Source organism: Lytechinus pictus, chromosome 2 (assembly GCF_037042905.1).
Source record: "Lytechinus pictus isolate F3 Inbred chromosome 2, Lp3.0, whole genome shotgun sequence".
In the NCBI taxonomy this organism is placed as follows: domain Eukaryota; kingdom Metazoa; phylum Echinodermata; class Echinoidea; order Temnopleuroida; family Toxopneustidae; genus Lytechinus; species Lytechinus pictus.
The window spans coordinates 3,145,889-3,158,127 of NC_087246.1; positions in this window are offsets into that span (position 1 = coordinate 3,145,889).

Here is a 12,239-nt window from a genome sequence, read left to right on the forward strand (position 1 = left end):
CTGGAGAATTTTATTCTCTTTAAGAAAAAAAATATCCGTAATTTTCTTGGTTGCCATCCGGGCAAGGGCAACCATGGCGGGGCTTATAGGTTGCCCGCCTGTAGTTTTGGTTGCCAATGGCACCCGGGCAACCGCTAATTTCGAGCCCTGCTGTTTTGTACTTTTTGATGGTGTATCACCTTTAGCCAGTCTCAGTGTATTTTTTTTCCCTTGGTCGATTCACTATGCTTGTGTGATGCACATGGTTTATCAAACATATGTATAAAAAGGGAGGGGGATCAAACTCCATCTCCCCCATTCCATACTGATGAGGATCACATTTATAAGCAGAACTGTGGATCTCGTTATGTTTTTTGAGAGACCACTGGTCAAATCCCACTCTAAGCCTGTCTTATCTTGGCAATAGCTAGATCTGCTATAGACCAAAAGCTTCGGTCTCTGTTATGTTGGTTGTTCCGCTGAACTCCGTTGGCTCCACTCACCAAATACAGAGACCGAAGTTCTAGCTTGATCTGTACAGGGACTCAATGGCCATATGTTTATGTATTAAGTTCGGATAAAACAGGGAAGTGAAGCTGCGCGACAGCCGAAGTAAGTCATTGTTTTTTCCCCTTTTAAGTTTATTTTTCCCCGTTTTGGTGCATTTCGAGAGCGAGCCGTCTGTGTACGAGGAGAAATTTTAAAAAAAATTAAATTTGTTAAAAACTCCTCGTAACAGAAGGCTACCAGCTGTCTAGATCTGCTACTGATTTTAATAGTGTTTATATCTTAATTGTTTGGGCCTAGATTACCGCCGAGAAGTTAATATGGCATCCGATTTGGGTCGTCTTGCCTGGCAAGACGACCTATATTGATGCCAGCCCCCATGCCTCATACAAAAATTAATTTGGCGCCATTCCAGATAAATTGCATCAGCGTGCAATCGAATGACCCAAAAAAGGTGATATGTCAGGATGGCTTGCCGTAAACACATTTTCTCTCAATGCTGACAGTGGTGGGTGGTGTGTAAAGAAGATCATGCCTACATACTGTAGGACATGCCTGGAGGTGTCTTTCCAAGGACTGTTCTTTGTATCCCCCAAATTGGCTTCGTGAAACAGTTGAGCGATATCACATTCTTACGTAGAGCAGTTCTACCAAAGAGTATTTAAAGACCCTTTCATGTAACAGGCCCCAGAGCTCACCCATGGGTGCATCTCTGCCGCCGTGTACAGGAAAATTGAAGGCACAGCGCATTCAACAATACTAAACATTTATCGCAAATTTAATAAAAGGATTTACAGAATGAAGTCCTCCTACGAAACTTACCAAACGATGTAAAGTCAATTCCTCCTAATATGATGAATATCCCTCAAATAGCGTCATTTAAGCGTTGATTTTTCTTCTCGTTGACAAAATACGGCCCAACCTTGCGAGTTCTCAAATTTTTCGTCTAATGAGCGAAAGAGGGCACGCGATTTATGTTCATATCAAAGACACTACAAGGGAAAGACTAGACACAAAAACTATCTTACACGTAAATCGATGCAAAGCGTTACGCGAAGTCGGCAAAGTGTCCAATCTTTTTACTGTAAAAGACTTTGGTGGAACGTTAATTGACAAATTGCGGGGCTTCATTCAACGTACAATTTTCTATATCTTTTGTTTAATTTGTCATCGCTTTGAATATTTTCCAAAAAGTATTATCGTCAGCAAAAATAATAAAAAAGTATGTTATTGCATTTATTGGTGTCTCTATTTTGTCAAACAATCATTGGAATTGCGTATACAATGAATCAAGAATCTAGTTTTAAAAATACCGACAAGCTGAATTAAGGTTGTGACTGTATTTCCTTGGAAGAAACATGCGAAGCCACTGTCCAGGCCGAGGTAAGTGATTTTGCTCTTTTTTGTGTTCTTTTTAAATAAAAAAATATGTTAAAAATTGAAAATGGAACGCTTTTCACCAGAAAAAGCCCTGGTGAGTAGCGGAATGGGTTTCGGCTAACATCATTCACGTTATGAAGCGATGTTAACGACAACTCTAAAATTCATCGCGTAAACACGTTGGTTGTGCGAGGTTAGTATATATACTAATGTAGTACGGGGTTCTGTCAATATCTCATTCCTAGTTCTCTAAACACAGAGGCAGCCCAGCAGACATGTTGTCAGTTGGATTGGTTAGCCCGCTGTTCTAAAGACTGAGTGGACGGCTGTCCCATTGACTCTGACCATGGTGGTTGGTCAGAATCATCCAACATTGGGTGTTGATTTGAGGATTGGGTAGATGATTGCATGGGTTGGGTAGATGACTGTATGGATTGGGTAGACGACTGTCCTTTAGACTTCTCTGACCCTGATGGTGGATCAGAGTTGTCTAACCTCTGGGGTTGAATGGATTGGTCTGCAGATTGAGACAATGAGTCTGACCGTGAAGGTCGATCAGTCTCACTTCTCTCAGGGTGGATTGGTTCTTGAGGTGGAAGCTGAAGATTTTCCACAGGGTGGATGGGAACCTGATCAGCGTGTGTTTGAGATTTTGCTGACCATGGCATCTCTATCGAAGACTGAGATGCTAAGTGAGATGAAGGAGGAATTTCAGGTTTTGCCTGAGCACTTGAAGGAGGACGAATGGATAGATCTTTTTCCTGACTGTCTGAAGAAGGACGAGAGGTAGAAGTCTTTCCTTGAAGATATGCTTTTGACCTGAAAAGTTTGAGCCTATTGTGATGAACAAGTTTCTTCACATTTTCATTATGGATGTCGGCAATCTTGTAGTCAAGTTCATCAGGAGAGGATGAGACAATGACAAAAGGTCCCTTCCAGTTAGGCTCTAATTTATGTCTAGCATTGACGGGATCATGCAACCAAACAAGATCTCCGGGAGTGTACTTGATGGTTCTAGTTGAGACATCATAGTCTTTTTTCTGTCTAAGTTGAGCTTGGTCTGTCTTCTGCTTGGCATGTTGGAAAGCCTTTCTCAGCCGAGAACATACATCGGTGACGTACTCTTGAGGAGAATCATATGACTGTGTCATGATAGGACAAGTGATACTAGCCGGGGTCCGTGCTTCACGACCATGCATGACGAAATAGGGTGTCATACCGGTGCTCGAATGAACACTGGTATTGTAGGCTAGTTGTAGTTGATGTATATGTTTGTCCCAGTCACCTCCCTGATCGGCTATGTACTTTGCAAGCTGTTCCATAATAACTCGGTTCGCTCTCTCGACGATACCTGCTCCTTGTGGATGGTATGGAGACGAACGAGATTTGCGGATACTAAGCTTCTTGCAGAGATCTTGAACAAGTCGGGATTCGAATTGTCTTCCTTGGTCAGTGTGTAACGACTCTGGAACTCCGTGTTCTTTGATGTATTCTTCAAATAGGTGTCTCGCTACAGTCTGGGCGGTCTGGTCTCGCATAGGGTAAATATTGGTGTATTTACTAAAGTGATCAACCACGACCAAAATATAGTGGTATCCACTTCTCGAAGTAGGAAGTTCCGCTATATCCGCGAATACAATTTGAAGAGGGTGGTCTGTCTTGATGTTCTGAAGTGGAGCTTGGTGCTTTGGGTTCGGTGATCTTATTGACTCACAGGCATGGCAGGTTCTGCAGTAGTTCGTTATATCTTTGTGCATGAACGGCCACTAGCACATAGCTTCAGCTCTGTGTAGCGTACGTTGAACTCCGAAGTGTCCAGAAGATGGATTACCATGTATCTCTTCTAGCACTCGAGGGATGAGAGATTCTGGTACAACTACCTGAAGTGAGGATGTTCCAAAGTTGTCTTGTCGTCGTCGGTATAAGAGACCATTCTGAAGTACAAATCTTGGGAGCTGCCATAAAAGACGTCGAAGACGGGGTGATTGTCGTCTTACTTCTCTCACTGTTGGATGATGGTTCTCCTTGATGTACTTGATTATCCTTTGAATGTCCATGTCATGTTGCTGGTGGTATTGTATATCAGCATGATGGTTAGCAAGGATAAAGTTCTCATTAACTTTGTCATCCATAGAGTCACATGACTTTGGATTGGTAGATGCTTGGTCGGATTGAAGTGTAGATCGATTTCTCGTAGAGGAGCGTGTGTTTACCATGCTAACAAGGGGTGCTGTCTCTTCTGGCATGCGTGACATAGCATCGGCATTACGATTTGCAGTGCCCTTTCTGTGATTCATGGTGAAAGAATATGCATTCAACTCTACGATCCACCTTGCTCTGCGTCCTGTGGCATCGTCTTGTATCGGAACTTTGCTGTAGGCTAAGAGGGATCGATGATCCGTATGGATTGTGAATTCTTTGCCCCTTAAATAATGCCTGAAATGCCGAACAGATGAAATTATGGACCATAGTTCTCTGTCATATGTCGACCATTTCTGTTGGGCTGGAGTTAGATTTTTACTGTAGTAAGCAACTACTCGGTCATTTCCGTCTTGTGACTGAGAGAGTACGGCCCCAATAGCATCTTGTGAAGCGTCGGTCGCCAAACTAAACTTCTTGGCAAAATCCGGATATGCAAGGATTGGTGGGCTTGTGAGAGAAGACTTCAGTTGGTTGAATGCTTCCTCGCATTCAGCGGTCCAGATAAACTTCTTGCCTTTCTGCGTCAAGTCAGTGAGTGGTGATGAGACTTGAGCAAAGTTGTGTATGAATCTCTGGTAAAAGGAGGCAAGTCCCAAAAATGATCTAACTTGGGTTGGAGTCGTTGGTCGAGGCCAGGATGACACTTTCTTGGTGTTCACTGGGTCGGGGAGAACTCCGTTGGTACTAATCACATGTCCAAGATAGGTTACTTCCTTTCGAAAGAATTGACATTTCGAAGGTTTAAGCTTGAGGTTAGCATCTCGGAATCGTTGCAATACTTCTTGAAAATTGTGTAGGTGATCTTGAAATGTCTTGCCAAGTATTATGCAATCGTCCAAGTAAATGAGGCATATTGACCAATGTAACCCATGGAGAACTGCTTCCATTACTCTCTGGAAAGTCATTGGTGCGTTAACCAAGCCAAAAGGCATGACCTTAAAGTGGTGGAGTCCAGATCCTGTAGTGAAGGCAGTCTTTTCTCTGTCCCGTGGCTCAACTGGGATCTGCCAATATCCAGATGACAAGTCGATAACGCTAAAATAGGAAGATGATGCTAAAGCGTCGATGGAATCATCAGAACGTGGGATAGGATGGGAGTCTCTGACTGTGATCGCATTTAATGCTCGGTAGTCTACACAAAACCTGTAGGTATTGTCTTTTTTTCTCACCATCACAATTGGGTTGGCCAATGGACTGAAGCTTTCCTCAATAATGTCTCGTCTTAGTAGCTCATCGACCTGAGTCTGTATTTCAACTCTCATAGTAGGTGAAGTTCTGTATGCTCTTTGTCGAACTGGCGTCTCTGTTGTTGTGTTGATTTCATGATAGGCAAAATTAGTCTGTCCAATATCCTCAGATGTGCTGCTGAAAACATCAGAATAAGAATTGAGTAGACGTTCAGCACTTTCATACTCAGTTTTGGACAGGTTCGAAGTAGGGAGCACTGAAGAAATGTCAAGAGGTGAGTTTTCCTGTGTGCCGGCTACAACACCGTCAAGAATTTCATACTCTTCCTCTTTGTCTCCAGTAGTAGAATAGAATTGCCCGAGCGCAGTGTTTGCTGACAATTCTACCATCTCAGAAGTAGGGTTTATCAGCCTGAGTAAGATGATACCATCTTGTGGTCGAGAAAGGGATCTCGCACCCGCAATATTGAGATGTTCATCAATAGAGGGCTCAAATATTCCATTGTAGTCTTGTGGAACTACATCAGGTTGTGGTGATATCAATCGACCTTGAACATGCACCTCACTCATTCCAGGGAGAGTTGTCTTTCCAATCAGACAAACATTACATTTGAGTGGTACTTGGTGTTGATGTCGTTCAACAAGTGGAATACTCATACCAGGCATATTGAATGTTGAAGTACGAGCAGAGATGGAGGCATCATGTTGGTCCATGAAATCCCAACCAAGGACGAAAGGGTGAGTTATGTTTCTTGCTACTCTGTACAGATGCTTGACTGTCTTGTTTCCAAGATGGATGGTTGGTGAGGTCGTTCCAATAATGTCAATACCTTCTCTGGTTATCGTTGAAGCCAAAGTTATTGTCTTGTGCAATGGACTTCGCTGGCTCTCTGGGATTGAGTAGTAGAAATCTGCACTCATCAGCGATATAAAGGAACCACTGTCGATGAAAGCTAAAATATACTTGTTGTCGACAATTGTGGGAATGTATGGCGGTGGAGGTGATGAAGACCTACGATCGACAGTCGAAATAGATGAATGATGACATTCATTTTCGGTTTGGGTCTGTTTATCAAAGAAGGGTGAAGTTGATGGTCGACCCTTGTCATCAACTATGAGTAGTTTCCCTGGTTGTGATCAAAGTGAACTTTCCTCGACTGAGCACTGTTCATCTGACGACAGGGTGATTCTCTCACATCAGAGGGATGGCGGTCATCAGAAAATGAAGGTTGCCAGTTTGGTCGACTTGAGTATCGGCTTTGGTAAGGGCTAGTCGATCTGCCATCATAAGTGTTATATATCTGTGTGGACTTGATCGGGAAGGGCTGCGATGAAAGCGTTGAGGGCTTGGTGACCTAAATTGTCTATGGTGTGGAGAGTATGGACTGGGTGACCGATGATGTCCAGACGACCGATTCCAATGATCATCTGAATTTCGGTACTTCGATCTAGATTGATGTTCATGTCGGTTGCGTACAGGGCTTGGTGATCTAGACTGCTTCTGATGCCCATCGTAGTATCGATGTTTGGGTTCAGATTTGTATCCTTCGAATTTCAGTTCTAGATCGTCTAATCGTTTGATCACTTTCTCCAATAATGCTGAGTTGGGATCAACTCTATTCAGTGAAATTGAAGCTACCGTCTCATCTAGCGGTTGCCCAACTTGATTGGCTCTTTTGACTCGCACGGCAATGTCTAATGCTTCTGCAAAAGTATTCGCACCCATCTCGTATATCTTTATCTGAAGAGATTTGTCAATACCCGCAAGAAATCTGCGATATTTCTCGCCGTCCTTTCCGGCAGCATCATAGTCTGGAAAGGCCTCTTCGACGAGAGTGGCTATTGCTGCTGCAAATACTTCTAGGGCCTCGTTTCTATGTCTTTTCCTTGCATCAATGCAAGATTTGAAGGAATTCAGGTAATTTGTATTCCCAAACACCGTCATCAACTTCTTCTTTACTATGCTATAGTCCTGTTGGTCAGAGGCTGGTATGCTCTCCCATACCGTAAATGCGGTGCCAGCAAGTCTCGATGGAAGAAGAAGGTGAAGCTTCCTCTCTGCCAGTGGGAGGACTTCGGCAGCAACTTCTAATCTCCTTGCCCATTGACCGAAATTTCGGCCATCTTCTCCAGTGAAGATTTCAGGGAGATCAAGTCAAAACATGATGGTAGGGCGTTAACAGTGTATAACAGAATACAGCTACATATATGTCAAATTACCATAGATTGACTCTCAACTCGCAAGAGTCAATAATAATCACACTCAGCTATCGAAGCAGAAATAGCTCTTGCTAAATGATGGAGGGTGAATGTATGAACAGGAGTTAAATCTTAGTGACTCACCAATATTCAAAAGCCAGTCTTTAGATACAAGCCTTGACAAACTTGAGAGTGCACATCCAACTAACTATAGAATGTAGAGTACATTCAGTTTTCAACTGCAAACATAGATACAAATGTGCATGTAAGTAGCAAGATTGTAGATTAAACTTCAGATCATGAAAATAGAACTCACATTAATGAAGAATTATCATGAAGCAGGATGAAAAATACAATCAGTAGATGCTTTATGGAAGCTGTATACACAGAAGAAGGGTGTACTGATAATGTATCCACAGAAGAAGGGTGCAGTAAATCACTCGAAGTAGGATGTAAATCACTCGAAGGAGGATGTAAATCACTCGAAGTAGGGTGAAAAAATTCAACTATCAGCTGCTGGTGGGTAAAACTGCCTGAAGTTCTGGGGTAGAAGAGCACTAGAAAACACCGCTGGCACCAGTGTAGTACGGGGTTCTGTCAATATCTCATTCCTAGTTCTCTAAACACAGAGGCAGCCCAGCAGACATGTTGTCAGGTTGATAACTTACTGGCCAACTCCCAGTTTTTAATATATTAAAGCCTTGTTGCATTCTAAGCAACATTCCATTCAAATTAGTGAAGGCATATCAATATTCATATAAATGTAAATCAATAGAACAAAGTATAACTGAATATTCAAATACACAACAAAAGATATATATTGACTATTCAAACAATATGCAAATTATTATCTAAGCTTGAGTGCATCAACTTAACATTATAACCAATCAGAAGGAGAGAGGTGGAAGGAGAGGGAGAGAGGAGTGAAGAAAGCTGTATGAAGAATGGTGGAGTGATTTAATAAAAAAGAACCTTGTGTGAGGAGTGTACAGCAGATAGTGTATAGAGAGCTGTACATAAAGAACAGAAAGTTAGGATGAAAAGGGTGAATATAAATGAGGGATGTTCTATTAGAAAAAGGGGATGATTCATGAATAAGAGTGGAAAGAAATATAAGTTCAAAATCAATCCCTACACTAACCTCGCAATACGTGTGAGTGATATCTAACAAACATTGATTCTTGAATCAAATTTCATTTGTGAAAAGAGTAAGACATTTTAGAGCAAAAAATATTGCAGAAAAGCTTAACATGTTGAATTTTGGGCAGGTTACGCTTATTCTTCCTATCTCCCTTTCTCTCTTCTTGATCAATATCTTTCCTTTTCTTTTTCTGGAAAAAGTTTGATGAATTATACCGCGACACTACAACTGCAGCTCCTCCATTATAATAATTTATATAGATCTAGCGCAAAATAATCAAGACTCTCTATATAGACTCTATTAAATTACTAAATTATACATTAAACCTTATCTAAATTATCCAATAAACCTAAACGCTTTTCAACAGAAAAAGCCCTGCCCCTGGTGAGTAGCGGAATGAGTTTCGGCTAACAATTTTAACATTATTCCCGTTATGAAGCGATTTTAACCGACAACTGAAAAATCCATTGAGTAAACACACACGTTTGTACTGCATGTACTGTGTCACGACTCACCGAGTTCAGAGTTCATTTGACTTCGGAAATTGCCATGCATGGCAGCTGATCCGAGACAGTCAACAGTAACACTTGGCCTCAGCCCACCCAAGGGTACATGCCGCCGCGCACAGAAAAATCAAGCCATAGATTGATAGAAGTCGTGTGTTGTGGACACCAGAGAAGTGAGATCCCCGCACTCGCGACCCACTAGTTTATAGTTAGAAATCCACTGCCAAACGCGGTTCATGGTCAGGATGGTGCGAGGTTAGTATACCGTACTAATAGTATTATACTAACCTCGCAATATGTGTGAGTGGGCCTCAGCCATGACACTGTGATGTCCAGCGTGATTTGAAGTGCAGCGCAGCTCAGCGCTGACCACTCCTAGTACCAATGAGGTCCAAACATTAACATGTATGGACCTCATAGGCGACAATGCGTTAAAAACAGGTTAGAAGTCCTGCACCCAAGTATTTTTATGATATTAGTGATTATTACTTGAAAAATGCAAGCTTTGTCCTCATTTGTTTAGCATTTATTAAAAAATTACCCATTAACTATAATCCTACTCATACTTTAAATGTTATAAAATAAAGGGAAACTTACATTTGAGTCCTTTTTCGATCTTTTCTTGGCAGTCAGTCCGGTCCCGTCGAGTGCGATCAAAGCGGTACGAAGCTGATTTTCAGATCACGTGATACGAGTAGTCATCACCTGATCGATCGACTATCCTTTTTTAAAGACCGCAACAATTATAAATTTCATTATAAAATATATATAGAATAAATAATTGCATGATATTATATATATCTACAATTAAAAATATTTTGTGATATGAATTTAATATTTGACGTAAATATCGCTATTTAACAAAATATTTATTAAAAAATAAAAACGCCTTGGACACAGTGCAAAAAACCTAACAATTTGGCCGCGTTCTTAACAACTATCGTAAGGGGCGCTCTATTTATAAATAAAAAAGAATGTACAGCTGTCTACCGCGACGTGGTTTGTCGCAAGATTTGGGACAAATCCGTGGAAATTCTTGAGAAAATACATCAAAAGAACTGGTGAGTACCGATTAAACATTATCAAAGTAGTAAATAGGTTATATGATGGGGGGACCTAAAGCTACGCACTTTGTTTTCAAACAATAAAAACTATCCCAATTTTAATATTTCAACAAATATCTTTCACTAATTTGTGGCAAACATTCTAAAGATCATTAACCAAGAAGAAAACTCACTTATACGAAAATCCTGCCGTGTTTTCCGAACACCTCTTGATTTCGCCACCCGATATAGAAGGGGTCCTAAAGCTACGCACTCGATTTATCATGCAAAAAAATAGTATATCCTGTGCCTCAATTTCTAAAATATATTCATATTATTATAGCATAAAATGAAATTTAAGCGAATATAACTCCAAAATTCCAAACAGTTGTTGGTTTTCTCTGCATTTAGAGATTTACTGCAGCCTCTTGAAAAAATTGAATAGGAATCGTTCGTCACTCTGCAGTCACACAGTTCCACACACAGAGTGCGCATTTGCCATAAAAACTGCATGCACGATGAGTGGTGCGTAGCTTTAGGACCCGCGCAGCTTTAGTTTAGGACCCCCTACCATACATAACTTGTAGATATATATTTTAAATTGATATTGATGCTTAGCGGCTTAGTTCCAAGCTAGGGCGGCCCAAATGTGCGTGAGTGGAGTCCCAGTTTATTAACACGGGTAAGTATTGGGGTGTCGCCTAGAGTGGCGCTGACCTCGATCAAAGCACTGCAGGTACGGTGCAGCAGTGACTGCAGGTGCAGCTATTGAAATTGCGACGCCCCCGGGCCGGCCTAGCGTAGTACCGGAGCTCGGTACCGACTTTCAGACTCTCTGCTCACACTCACCAGTCACACAGATCAGACTCAGACTGTCAGAGTCAGATAGAAAAAAACAATAAATTTGATTACTCACCTGCTCAGCACTCCAATGTTAGGCCTCAAAGACGCTTTCGTGGCAATGCGAGATGCTTGTGACAGGATTGAAAAGCTTGATTTCAGTTTTGAAGCCATGTTTTCCGCACTTTTTTGGAAAAAATGGCAACACTAGTAACTTTAGAAAAAGAATTTCGCTTCGGGCCAAAATCTATGGTAGTTCTCATTAAAAAAAAATTGCAAAATTTGGCGCTGGATTGATGCGCGGCGTCACGATATTTTGATGGGAGGAAAGACGCCACAACTATTATTAGTTTCATATTTTATTTCGAAATATAGGGCTATTTTATTCTTATGCAAGATAACTGCATTCACTTTTCTATTATCTTGCATGCCCCCTTCCCACTTTACTTGAATTTTCTTCATTTTTTTCAGTGCCATTTTGCTAGGTAGCAAAATTACCTAAAGATTAAACACTGAAAAGTTGCATGAGTTTGATGTACTTTCACTTAAAATCAAGTGTATCATGTTTTGTTGTAGGACCTTAGGTTCGTAGTCCATGGTTTTTTAATACAGTATCACGTTTCTTTTTATTAGTTTCCCCTCTTTTCTTTTTTCTTTATCACTTTTGCGTTTTATGATCAGTTATATTATTATATCAAAGATTTCAATGTATAACACTGTCCCCTTGACCATGCATCATGTTTTAGTGGATTATTTGACTTTTGTTTCATCATCAAACTAAACATGTTGATATGCATGGGAAAGCAAAATATGATCTAACGTGCACATCACTAATCATTATAGGCAGGGATTTCAGGAGATTTTGGGGTCCTTCAAACCCGTCATCAAAGAGGGGCAAGTTAACCCTCTCCCTCAGGCTACTGTACAAAATTTGAAAATCAAGAGATGTGACTGCTGCCAAAACTTATCATCATCATGATCCATCATTGTCACTAACCCCACGTACACCATCATCATAATCACCATCATCATCACCATCATCGCATTCATCTGTCATCATCATCATTTATCAATATTATCACTATCATCTTTATCATGCATCAGTATAATCATCATTCGTCATTGATTTTGTTGTCAAATCTATCAGTAAATCACTCTCATCACCATCATTACCATCATACAAGTTTGCCTTTATACAATGCCCCCTTCCACATGATTTCTCAAGTTGTGAAAAAAAAGGAAGAAGGGAGAAGAG